Source organism: Mchenga conophoros, linkage group LG11 (assembly GCF_057382185.1).
Source record: "Mchenga conophoros isolate Kocher_MC1m ecotype Shallow Benthic linkage group LG11, M_conophoros_male_GT1.1, whole genome shotgun sequence".
NCBI classification, from domain to species: domain Eukaryota; kingdom Metazoa; phylum Chordata; class Actinopteri; order Cichliformes; family Cichlidae; genus Mchenga; species Mchenga conophoros.
Genome location: NC_140536.1, coordinates 3,966,325 through 3,979,586, shown reverse-complemented (window position 1 = coordinate 3,979,586; position 13,262 = coordinate 3,966,325). Strand labels below are relative to the sequence as shown.

Here is a 13,262-nt window from a genome sequence, read left to right as displayed (position 1 = left end):
ACAGCATGCTTAAGCAATGGTGGTGATTCTTGAAGCAGAGCCAGTGAGAACCCAATGAGAATTAATACGTAATATCAATAACAGAATCGGAATCGCTAAATTCTTGTCAATTTCCATCCTGAATGTTGTGCTACCGCCATCCACCCAGCCACCTCTGCATGATTTCCATGAATCACATTACATACGCTTCCCACACTAGAGAATTATTGCAGAAGAAAACAATGCACTAAGTAATACTAAACACTGACTACACCAGTCGTGATTTGTATTTTTCGACAAGAATCCTGATGTGAGGGGCTTACTGAACAGTCCTCTCTGGTTGTACACAATCTGCTGTTGAAACTTTTGAAGACATATTGTAAAACTTCACGAGCCATCTCAGAAGCATATGGCTGAATGATAGAAGATAGAAGCCCGGCACATGTCGCAGCAGTCAGCTTTTAAATTCACAAGCCTTTATGTGACAGTCCAGCATCAGATGGCAGCTTGCCGTCCAGCAGTTTGAAGAATAATGATAATGTTTTAGGAGCACTTTGCGGTATAATGAAGATGTATCTCTGTGCCCAGTCAGAGCTGTTTGAACTTCATCAATGTTTCAAATCAGCTAATCCAACCGCAGGAGCTGAAGCCTGAATAGGAACAAAAAAAGCAAGCGCATCAATCTCTCTCTGCAGAGTGACACACAGCGAAAGAGCTGCCGCACGAATGACAGCTTCATTTCAGCACTGCAGCAGAGATGGGCCAGGCAGATGATTGGTGTTCAGACAGGGTCGTCTGGTCCTCGCTTTAGTTATAGCAGCATGGATAAATGTCATCGTCAGCACTTAGGCAGGTGCTGAGGGGCTTGACGCTGTTTCTTTGGGAGAAACGATAGCATCTGACAATGTGTTTTTTCACCTCCACACCACCCTTCTCGCCTCTATCCTTTCAGTCCAAACATTCTACCCGAACATCCTTCCATACCACTAAATCAGTAGTGTTTGCTGTGAGTCCCAACATGCCACTTTTTTTTAAATGGCTTTACTCCCAGAGGAGCCATGTCTGTCATCGTTATCAGCCTCTCTCTTTCTCTCTCTCTCTGGGAAAGGTTTGTGGTTCTGAGGTTAATTTTGTACTCCTCAGAGACTCAATGTGCCATATATGCGCGCTCTGCTGAGGCCTCCTGGCTGCAGCTGTGATCCTGATGCACTGACTAGAAGCTACAGAAGTCTTCCTGTCAGCTTTGCTCTCCAAGTCCATTAATGGCTCCCGTACTTTTAATTCCTTAATATCAACCAGGTCAATGGCAGATAAAGTTAGAGCTAGGATTTGGAATATCCAAATCTGCAAAACTGTCATTTGAAAAGGTCTGAAAGATAACATCATCAGGTTTCCTAAAATGTTCATAGAAAATCAGCCTTAACTGGATGGCAGCCTTAAAAAGTGTGTCGAAAACTATAACAGTAAAATCTTAGTTAGCTGGATCATTAATAACCAAGACAAGCAGGAGATGATGTTCATTCACATAACATATGACACATAAAAATAAAGAAAACAAGGATTTCAAAAAATCATCTTTACTTTATCTGACAACGAAGACCTTGTGTTTAGAAAAATGCTGCGAACACCAGACAACACCGAAGGCAGGGATGAGATGCAAAAGGCACAGGTGAGTCCAGTTCAAACAAAGCATCACACTATAATTGTATAATAATATAAAAAATATAAATGTAGTTAATAACAGAATCATGGAACAATACATAAAGACCACACACAAATATCCATTCATCCATTCATTTTCTTCCACTTATCCAAGTCAGGCTCATTACATATATCAATCAGGTCAATTTAATTCATTTCAGCTCAATGTAATATGATCGATAAACAACTATACATCTTATGCACGTGTGTGCGTCCATCAAAGTCATATAAATTGGGCAGGCAGATATACCACATCTCCTTCTTCTTGGACTATTTCTTAATTTTGAGATGTAGTTTAACTTATTGAAAGTTTGGAACTGGACTTATTTGGAATTGGTTACTGATTTACAACCTCACCTGTCAAGCAAAAAACACATGTACTGTGCTAGTTGTTTTATTACGAGTTTCTGGAGCCTATGCTTAATCACAGGTTAGAATCTGTCTCTGCTGATTAATTAAGTGCAATCTGAATACCACACCTGAAGAAGCAGTGGAAAAAAAGGTCCACAGCAAAGTGTTTCTGTCTTATTGATGCATCCTCAGGACAATCCATCCACATAGTTACACTTCAGATACAGTGGAAAGACCCTCAGATAAATCAGATAAATCAGTTCAGCGGGCAAACAAGACTTTAATGGTTGGCGCAGAAAGTGTCTGAGAGAATTTGGTTTATTAGCAAAGACAGCTGTTATTAACCTCCACCATCAAAAGTGCATTGATTTTCCTGTCTTTATACACTGATGTTTCTAGCATGATGGCAGATCATCTAGTGTGGGTCAACAGATAAAAAGAAGATTGCTCTCTATGAAATCTGTTTGCGTCTCACTGCACACATTTAATTCCTTTTAACATTTTTCCATTACTGTAAAATTGGGAATCAGAATAACACGATAACTGTCGCAGCAGATAAACCGTGGTATTATTCCTGATATACAGTGAAAATGCCATACAACAACAAAACACATTAAAATATTTCAACTGGTTCTGACATGTTGCTGAAATTGATTCAACTACTGATGAGAAAAGCCCTTTAAATAATATACAGATAGATAATATAGAAAATATGATATGATATTTCATTAAATTTTAATTAAATTATAATAAGTAGGTCATTACATTAAAAAAAATCTAACAATTCCAATTATTTTCTCTTTTTTTTAAATTAACTGTCATAACTACATTCACCACAACTGAACAATTACATATTTAAAATAAGACTATACAGTTAAGACTGTTGTAAGGATTGGCAACTCAAAAAACCTTGAAATAGTTGAAATGACATGGCACTAAAAAAGAAAATACATTAGAAATCAGATTCATGATGTACGTCCGCAAAGTCAGAAGGCGACAGAAAATTCCACATCAGTCTTTGTGGTGTCTTTCAATGGGCCCACCATACACAAAAAGAGGATTTCTTTAAAGATTTTTTTTGTATATATATACTAGAAATTGAATTTGCTTATCTTTCAGTTAAGTACAAAATTCTACTCTACATACCTTCAAGGAATCTCACACTTCCACCAAAGTCAGTCAGATGAATGAATGCTGAATGATGAAGTTAACCTCTGTGCCCACAAGTATTAAGTTCTACCATCATCTGTTCTCTGTTTAAGCTGATTTGATCAAGTGTAGACACGGGGTACTGATAAGTGCTGGTCATGCATTAGAAACTTTTTGGGATGGGTAACTTTAACTGTTCTGGGTGCTGAGCATACCCACAGTTATTTCCACAGCAATCTGGCCAGCAGTTACCATAATGTTAAGTGTTGGTGTGAGCCAAAATGCTGGGTGAACAGATGGACAGATCTGCTGATTCTAGGCCCATTGCTTGTGTAGAGAAGCTCTTGAACAGTGACAGGAGTGAAAATCATTTGTTGCCTTCATCCTTTTGTTCTGAAAAAAAAAATCACACAAGGGGAAGCAGATTGAGCCTAAGCAGACTCCAACGTCTGTCTTTAATATTTCAGCTTGGTCTCCTTGTTGACCTTCAGGTCCTGCTGCTGGCATTCACATTGTTCAGGGATGTCTAGTCCTTGGGCTACTGCCAAGGGCAAGACATGATTTTACATTTATAAACAGTTTATTTAGTCACAGCGAAAAAAATAGAGATGTCTCTCATGGACTAAATGTTGTAAAAAGGTCATTTTTTTCCCCTCTTCCTCCCCCCTTTTCTCACCAGCAGGCGTGCACGTAAATCTGCTTAACAGTTTTTCTGCTGCGGCAATGACACTGTGTCCTGTTGCCCAATGCCTTTAGACTCGGGTGGTAGATGTGGAGAGAGTTTCATATCAGCATTAAGCACACGTATCAAAGACAGTGAGAGTGGGATAGGCAGGGATGTTTTAGTGTCACAGAAAATACCAGATCCACTATTTGTCCTTCATCTAAGCTACTTGTATCTTCAATATCTTTACATAACAGTGCTTCTTACAATCCACCTGATGATTATGTCTTATTGGCGTAACTCTTTTTACTCAGAAGTCAGCTTTAGCTGACTGGAGAAACAAACTCATTGGGCCAAAATTCCTTTAGTCTTGTTCAAAACATAAGAATTGGAGTGAAATTTGAGACTCCATTTAAAGACGAGTGGATCCCTTTAGTTTATTTTTTGACAAGTAAACAACATATAGTTTTTCCTCAAGATCCATAACCAAATAAAGTCATCCAAATAATGTTGGTCTTTTAGCAGAGACACATAAACGTATTAGTTTTGACAGTGTTTTAAATGAATTCATAAAAACTTTAACTCCTACTAAAATTAACATCCCATAAAAATACTGAAATTTTCTCTCATCGAAATGGACATTTTTCTCCAGCTCCATATATACTGGTCAGCTACAAAATTTTAGCCTGATCAACAGTTTAAAACCACTTGAAAAAAGGCAAAAAAAAATCATATTTTGCATGGTTGGACCTTAACAAGGTTCCAAGTTCAGCTTCAACATGCAACAAGAAGAAATGGGAGTGAGACAAAACATTTTTTGAGCGTGCAATTTATTGAAAACAATGCCTAAACTGAAACAGGCTGGTTTACAGCGAGCCAGCCATTTTGATCAATACAGATCTTATACAGTCAAAACAAGCCACTATCAGCAAAAATGCATCTGCACTGGATGAACTGGGTAATGAACAGATCCAAAACAGATCCAGAAATGATAGGATCCAAAATGTATCTGGGTTAGTATCTGCACCACACACATTTAGACTGACTGGTATTCCTCTGAAAAATCGACTTTAATCATTAGCTAACACATGTATTAGCAAGCTAATGCTACCAAGCTTGTGTTTGTTACGCATGCCTTGCAGATGCAGTTGTACAAATGTATAATTCCTCAAATAAATGCAAACACACTTGATAAAACTAGCTATAAAAATCTGGGGGGGACTATAACCCCAGAGTAAACACAGGCAGCTTTCTCTTTTAAATTCATCCAATCTGGCACCAAAGTGTTGCAATTTCTTTAAAATTTTACATGCAATGGAACAGTGCACATGTGGATTGTTGATATTTAATACAAATATCTGAAATTATTACTAAACTGAGGTAATTTAGATTGTGGAATCATATTATCCGTGTTGTAGTAATGCTAATCTAGTATGCTTTAAAAGTGCCTGCATTGTCCCCCAGTCATTCCAGGAATATTTCCTCTTATATATCTGTATTTGTTCTTTCAGGATTCTAAGCAGAGGACCAACATTACACACAGCACTGATGAAGTCTTTACTGTCCTACATTTAGCAGATTTTTTTTTTAGATGCACATGTTAAACTGCTAATTGATATAAATACTCCAAAATACAGAATAGCTCCTGTGAACCTCCCACATTACATGTCAGATATAACATCTCAAATATAAAAATTTGTAACATAAGATTTTTTGTTTTGCTTTGGTTGCTACATGCCTATCATAATTGTTAAAAATATTTATTCAACATAAACACAAAGAACAGTAATTATCGACAGTTAATTATGTCCCACCCCATATGGAAAAGAAATAGTAAAAACTTATAAAAGACTTGCATAAGATGTGGCCTACTTCATATAGTGAATCATAGAAGGCTTATATGATTGACTCATGAAAGTGGCCACTTTCATATATTGTTTTAGTAAGTATCCAAAACATACAAGTTTCATTTATATAATTTTTCAAGGGATCTTATATCTGTTTTCACTCTTGTATGCTTTTCATACAAGTTTCACACAAGACAGATACAAACTTTATAAGATTTATATATCTTTTCCATATGGGACGACATATTTGCAACACTGAAACACATTTAGTCTGGAATAGGAACAGACAAAAGTGAGTTACATGACAAGGATGTGACATAATCAAATACCACTACTCTAATTTTAACCATGTTACCATACCATTTTTGATTAAATAATCATAAATCTAGGCAGCACGGTGGCACGGTGGTTAGCACTGTTGCCGCACAGCAAGAAGATCCTGAGTTCAATTCCACCATCAGGCCGGGGTCTTTCTGTGTGGAGTTTGCATGTTCTCCCCGTGTTTGCGTGGGTTCCCTCCGGGTACTCCGGCTTCCTCCCACCGTCCAAAAACATGCAGCTTGTGGGGATAGGTTAATTGGAAAATCCAAATTGCCATTAGGTGTGAATGTGCGAGTGAATGTGAGTGCGAATGGTTGTCTGTCCCTGTGTGTTGGCCCTGCGACAGACTGGCGACCTGTCCAGGGTGTACCCCGCCTCTTGCCCTATGACAGCTGGGATAGGCTCCAGCGCCCCCCGCGACCCTGAAAAGGATAAGCGGAAGCGAATGGATGGATAATCATAAATCTAAATAATTGCTCACAAGCGTCTAATCTGTTGCCTTTGTGAATGGTTTAAGAACAGTGTATTTGAGCAAAGACTTGAAAATATATACCGAAATGACTAAATAGCATCTGACTATTGAAGCGTTAAGGTATTGTAGATATTTAAAGTTGCGTAAATTAACATGTTAACTCTTAACTGAAATTGAATGAGTATTCAATATGAGGACTTATTTTTCAAGAATTTATTAAAAATATATCTTTTTAAATCTATGTTTTGGGGTTCTTGAGTACTGGTGACAGGATTGTGCCAAGCATAGCACACAAAACCTAAAATATGTCACAAGGCTCATCTAAACTGATTTCTCGAATATGACAATGAGTTCATTGTAATCAAACACTCCAGGGGAGCAACTTCGTGAAGTGGTGATGATTTGCCTCATGTATATGAGGCCAGAAAAAAAGCAAGATGTACCTAATAAAGTGTCTCTGAATTTGTATAGTAAACAAACTGTTATTGTTACTGTTGTGAACCCTCACATCTAACATAGCTAAAGTTTCAAATAATAAGAAGTGATGCTTCTTCTAAGCCGCCACACCGAAGCACACAATCACTGTGTAGAAGACGATAAAGACACAATTCAGGTGAATTGAGGTAATATACTGGAGAAGTCTACAGGTTTCACATTAGATATGTAAAACCCAAAAATCATAAAAGCTACATTTGGAATCAGGGCACTTCTCAGGGCCACACGACCTCTCCTGATGTAGTGAGGGTGGAGGTAAAGAGGTCCATCTTTCTCAGCATGGAACGCTCATTTGCTGATGTTATGAAAACAAGACTTGTTTTGAACCATCTTCTCTCTGTGTTGATAGGATAACTCGTCAGTAACCATCTGAATGCAAGTACTCCTCCCTCTCACTGTATGTATCTACAGCATCTAAATTAATGTTGTTGGAACACTTACCTCTGTTGTTGTTCTCTTTGAGACTTAATCTGATAAGATGTCTGGATTTTTACATTAAAATGCTTTGTTGCTTTATCTGAGTTCATTTAAGGTCTCAGACTTATCTATCTACAGGGCTGATTGGGAGCGTGAAGTCACACCAAACTGCTCAGCTTGTGAATTGTGAGTTGGTCAGCGAGAACAAAAGGAATCAGAAATGACAAGCGTTGACAGAGAACAATGACTAATGTGCCTGCGGAGAGTAGATACGTCATCAAATGCTGCCAAATCACAACTGACATGACAGAGTCTGCTGATGTGCTCCGTAAACCAGACTACACCTGACAAAATGCAACTGACACTCTAAAACATAATAATGTAACACTGGTCTGGTTGGCTCGTAGTGCAGCCATGAAAATGTGGCCATCTTACAACATTAGTTTGAATAAGAAATAACAGAAGTTATTGAAGCTTTTAATAAGAATAAATTCTCATGGTTACATGTTTTGGAAGAATAAATTAAAATGGTGCTTTTGACCGCGTTAGACAACATATAAAAGCTAGATGTAGCCGATCATTGTCTTTGGACAGGACATTTTAAGGCCTCAACATTAGCATTTTGGTTACTGCCATGATGTTTTTTTTAGACGTAAGACTTGACCGTAACAAAATGGTGTTATCAAGTTTAAGTCACAGTCTATGTCCAAGAATTGTATAGCTGCAATGCGCAAACGCAGGTGTAGCCCAGCTAGGAAAAAAGAGCAGTGGAAAGTAGTTTTTGTGGTGTATGATGTAAACAATTTAGTCATTTCTTTCTTTTTTTTATTTAAAGGAAGATGTGGACAAATAAGATTATCTGTTGTCGTTTAACTTGGCCAATCAGCAATGAGCTCCCAGTGACCCTTGCTGATTGGCCTTGATCGCATGACTTTCTGTAGTTGCCATTTCGTTCCTGTTCATACAATGCCATGTGCCAGAGAAACTAATGTTCCCGAAGTCGAATTGCTAGGAGTTGCAAGCGAATCTGCTGCAGTTTTTTTTGGTCGGTCAGAGTTTCACCCTGTCATCGATCAGGTTTTTTTTGTTATCTGATAAAAGGATGACTCGACAGACCGACCCAGTCTGAAGCAAGCCCTCATTGAGGAGCAGCGATTCCACAGTTCCAGTTAACTGGATGGCGAGCCAACCCAAAAGTTAACAGGATTTGCTGAGGTTTTATTGAAGCCAAAGTTTAGTTCCCATTGAAGCTTCAGATACCTGCAGGACTACGAACTTTCTTCCTTCATCGGAGTGTGGTAACGTTAAACAAACTGAACGGGCCCCAATGATCCATCAGTTACCAGACATTATTCACTCATACATTTGACTCAGAGAAAGCTGTATGCACGCACTTTTATTTAGTTTGTTATTTTGGGGTGAAATATTTTGTATTTTAATTTATTGCTTTCATTACATTTGTTGCAGCTGCCGTGTGTCTAATATAACAAATTTGTGAACAGTCTACTGTGGTGTGGTCTCTCCTTATTGGTGTTTATACCTTGGGCTCCTGTCGATCCTAGATTTTCTGATACTGGCTAGTAGGAGTTCGGTCATTCTTTCGTAAGTTGGGTTACACAGGCACCTGCTGCTTCTGTGCCAGACTCTTAAATTGTAATGGGACAGTGGGCATTTTAACACAGGAGTCTTTGGAGAATGACTCTTTTTTTGGGGGGTGGCCATGAGAGGAACGGCAGTTTATGGCACGAAATAGTAGACTTCTTTATTCATAATTTTGGGTTGGTGTTAAGTAAAAACTCATGAAATACTACAATCAAATACTAGTAACAGGGTAAAATCAGAGGGGTGACATAATAGTTAAAAAAAGAAAATGATAGAAATGAAAAAGCAACACCTTCTTTTCTGTCCATTCATTTCTTTTTCAACAACAGAAAGAAACAAGAATCCCAGTACAGTCAGACTGACATTGTTGGTGTTGATAAAATGTTTTGCCTGTTGATAATGTATGAAACATCCAGTGGTCCTCTGGTTAAACAGTAATTGAGAAAAGGTCCATAATGGCTCATTAACATTCATAAGAGTGAGATTATGTCCCGTAAATATTCAGCAAAGTTAAAGTCACAGAATGTTGATCTCTTTTTCCTTGTTACCCTGACAGAAAAAAGGAATATATGCAATGTAAACATTTCTTCAAAACACATTTGCCTGGTTGGCTGTGAGGTTGGAATTAAACATTATTTAGGGGGCAGGTATAGCTTCTCAGTGAAATCCAAGCTGGTTTATTTGAATATACAACCAAGTTCTATACTCAAGTTATAGGTGTTCATTTGTTCTCTTCATATTTAGCACCACTTTGACAGCGCTGCATTTGAAAGTGTTGGATTTTAAAGCCTTGCATCACATTTTATCCAGGATCCAGAACAATGCATTTTGCATAATGCAAGCAAAGGCTTTAGGGTTATTTTCACAGACTGGACAGAGGTGTAAAATTGGTCAGTCAGTTCTCCCACTAAAAGTCAAATTTTGTTCTTCCTTGAAGAATATTAATTTGTTGTAAAATACTAAGTATAGTATAGAACACTTATAATCACGTACAGAACTATAATCAACTGCTCTTAACCTCTCCAAAAACATTACAAATGAACTTATCTGTCACAAAGAGTACTGATCCTTAACACAGTGTTAGGTGTTGTAATTTACACTGACAGAAAATGTCACAAATAATTCCTAATAGTTGGGCCAACCTGAGACCTTTCAATAACCATGTTATAACTTGAATGTAGTCACATAAGTAGACAACATATGACAACGTGTCCTCACAGTAGTTCGATTGCATTCAGATCACGTTCAGATTCTAGTGGAGGCGCCACTTTAGCTTGGGAATGTACTGAGAGACTCCTTTCTCAGCGAGGTCTCGCTCTGATTGCTACACTCACATTTGGCCAAAAGAAGCAAACTAAGTGGGAGAGAGCACTTCAGAGTTCCAAGTAACTTCTCTGAGCAAAAAAGGTGTGAAAACGCCTTAAATCTCCCAGACGCCTCTTCAGAGGTCGTGTCATCTATCGGCACACCCCCTCCTCATAGCTGACTTGCATGCCTAATCGGTTCTTATTACTGATGCTGGTTCGCCTTTAAAAGGCTGACATGAGAACACTGCTGTGCCATACTTCCCTCTGCAGGCACTAGAGGAAACCTCTCATAACTGCCCTGCAGTGAAAGATGGAAAGACATGTTTGTGTGTACACTGCTAGCCGCTGCAAACTGCAGTCATCCTGGGAGAATCAAACCTTATCTAGCTACTTTGCTGTCATATATTGGACTATAAATTACCTTCATCTTGATAATACCTTGAAAGAATCAAACTGTGAAGAGCAATTAAATACAAAACAGAAACAGACTAGAATAATCACACAAGAGACCAACTCTGATGCTGATTTCTGTGTGGATAAATAGAACAATATCTTGGTAACACAAGCATGAAAGTATCGAAAAAGAAGAGTCCCTTTTTCCATCCTCTATCAGATGATCTGCAAGTTGCAAAGCTGTGGATTGAGCTGCAATCTCTCTCACAAGTGTTCATATCAGCTGCTATCAGAAACATCTTTATGACTGGAGAAATGCAAGGCATGCAGTTCTAATGACTGAGGTGTCAATCAGATGCTGCCGGCAGGGTTGTTGTGACTATTTTATCTTGGCCTCAAGTTTAATTGTGTTTTTGCTGCCTCGGCAGAGGCCCCAGTGTCAGATGAAACTGATGTCTGAATTGTGGTCTGACATTTTAGTTGCATGAAAATATACAGACCCTCAGAGCCTTTCGTTTATTCAAGTATGTTCTTTTTATCAGTCATACACAATAACAAGAGCAGCAGGATTGACAGACAGTGTCAGAGGACCAGCAGAGGTGAGCTCTGGAAGTGAGGATTAGTCTGATTCTTTGGCTATCATCATAAAGAATTGTGGCATGTAGCAAAAGTTCACTGACATTTTATTGATCCCTATACAGCAAGCTCGGTTTTTGCATGTGCGCCACAGTGGGAGGTAAGGTCAGGGTGAGCTGTAGAGCACTGCCCCATGGAGCTGGTGCAAATTTAGAGTGAATTACTCAAAAACTGGTGTCCTTTCAGTTTTCCTTGACTTTGATGAATAACATTGTGTACAGACGGAAAATGTGTCATAGAAAGAAAATTCAGCTGAACTGGCACAAATGCTAATGCACTAGGGCTCTCTAGGATGTCATTATAGAAGAGCAAACAGGATAAAATGCCCTTTAAGGTGCCCACACAAAGGAGAAAACATACAGTAGTCTATATGGTTGTCTTAGGTCTTGGTCAGTCAGAAATGGAGGGCTCTGTAGAAAGCCCCTATATATGATGGAATGCAGTGTCCTCGTAGTTGCACTTAGTGGAAAAAAATATCTCCATAACCTCTGAAAAGCAAGAAAGCACGATGATGTGCATTTAAATGAAGAGCTTTGTTATAACTGAATGAGGTGGACGTTTGGATGCTTAAGTAACTTCATTTTAACCATCTAAACTTGGAAGCCTGAACCACCTCAGCTGGCTCCTTTCAATGTGGGGGAGTATCAGAGCTGGCTATCAGAATGTCCTTTTTGTTGTTGCAAGTCTTGGAAAAAAGGCAACAAACAAATCATCCTAATGAACATCCATGTTGGCTGGTTCCTAGCCTGATGCCAGTATCCAGTGGCTTCTGGATTGTTCATGAGAAGAATTTGAAGCACATGAAATATGGAAAAGGGCACAGTGTTGGCTCCAAGCCTGGCCACCCACTCAGCCCTCAGGCAGGGGTCCACTGCACCCACCCACCCACGGTCGCCCCAACCCACCTGGGTGTGTACGTGTGTGTGTGTCCCCCCGTCTGTCTATGTCTATTCGCAACACAGTGTTTGCTAAATTGGTTACACACTGTTCTGTCATTATGATAAAATGAGCCCTGATTGCCCAATGCTTTGCCAGGTAAAATAAATTTATTATTCTATTACAGGGTGATGGACAGTGTTGCCTCAAGATAAATGCAAAAAGTCTTTAGCATCACAAGCTTTGCCAGGGGCCATTTTTGCTCCATTCAAATGGTTTTTGCCAAGTGGCAGGATGGCTGCCAGTTTCCACAGCAAACTCCGCCACCTGTGATGGATGGCCCAGTGGGTTAGGCTACACAAACGCAGCTGTGATTGCACGGTGCCATAATGGAGGAAAAGGGGGGGACCTGCGAGCATGAGATAGACAGAGGTTTTATAAGCTTTCATATTGCTTTGAGCTGAAACATTGAGAGCAGATTCAAAGCTCTGAGACTGTGGAGAATTAGCTGCGGTCAGCCATAGCTGCACCAGTTCGCTCTGTGCCTTGACAGTGGAATAATTGAACAAAAACTTTGAACTGCATTTTTTTTTTTTTACTTTTGGACAAGCCAAGCACAAAACATTTAGGATTAGACACAAATCCACTGTCAATTAAAGGGACAGGGAAATTGAATTAGAATTGCATTTTCTATAGAAATCCTTCATAGCTGCACAACTATGAGCAAAACATTTAAGGATGACAAAAAGCCACTACAGTTTCCTACAATTTTTTGTTGACATAATATCAGTCAAAACTGGCTTCAATTGATCTCTGTCCATCTGAAACCATGAACCATCCTTTCTACTACTTCTTTGATCGATCAGGATTGATCAGGGTGATAAAGAATATGCAAATCCCACCTTTGCACTTTAGAGTCTTTTTTATTAGATAAAAATAAAAAATAAAAAAAATGTAGTGAAATGAAATAATGTTATGTTATTCTGTTACATATTCTGTTTCTGTAATTAAGCCTGACTGCCTGCTCACATATGCAAGATGACTTTGTGCAT

General features: G+C 38.8%; 1 protein-coding gene across 4 annotated transcripts in view; it reads left to right on the top strand.

Moving 5' to 3' along the window:
• The window catches only part of tsnare1 (T-SNARE Domain Containing 1), a 314,760-nt gene that overhangs the window by 165,746 nt on the left and 135,752 nt on the right, over window positions 1-13,262 (top strand). The window lies entirely within an intron of this gene.